Genomic DNA, 389 nt, shown 5'->3' on the forward strand with positions numbered 1-389 from the left:
GCCAGGAGGCAGAGGTTATGTCCCATTTCACAGATGAGAAAACTGACCAGCAGAGGAAAAGTGAACTGGCTGAGGGAGCAGGGGGTGGGAGGGCCGCTTGGGCCGGTGTTTTCTGACGGGGAACCCACGGCTTTTCCTTTAGAGGAAGAAACAAAATTCAGACATATTTTTTTTTTAAATAAAAATCAGTAAGTAGAAACAACTTGGAAGCTTTTACATTCGTTCATATTAAAAAAGTTTTTTCTTAGAAGGGTGCAGGATATGTAGCGTGGTGGTCATTGGAGAGTAAGGGTCAAATTATCCAAATGTTTTGAAAGGTTTTGGAACAAGAAATAAAGATATTTGCGCGTAAGTAAAGTGCACTGTGTCTCTGCCCACCAAGGGCCGAT

Source organism: Pteropus vampyrus, unplaced genomic scaffold (genome assembly GCF_000151845.1).
Source record: "Pteropus vampyrus isolate Shadow unplaced genomic scaffold, Pvam_2.0 Scaffold252, whole genome shotgun sequence".
In the NCBI taxonomy this organism is placed as follows: domain Eukaryota; kingdom Metazoa; phylum Chordata; class Mammalia; order Chiroptera; family Pteropodidae; genus Pteropus; species Pteropus vampyrus.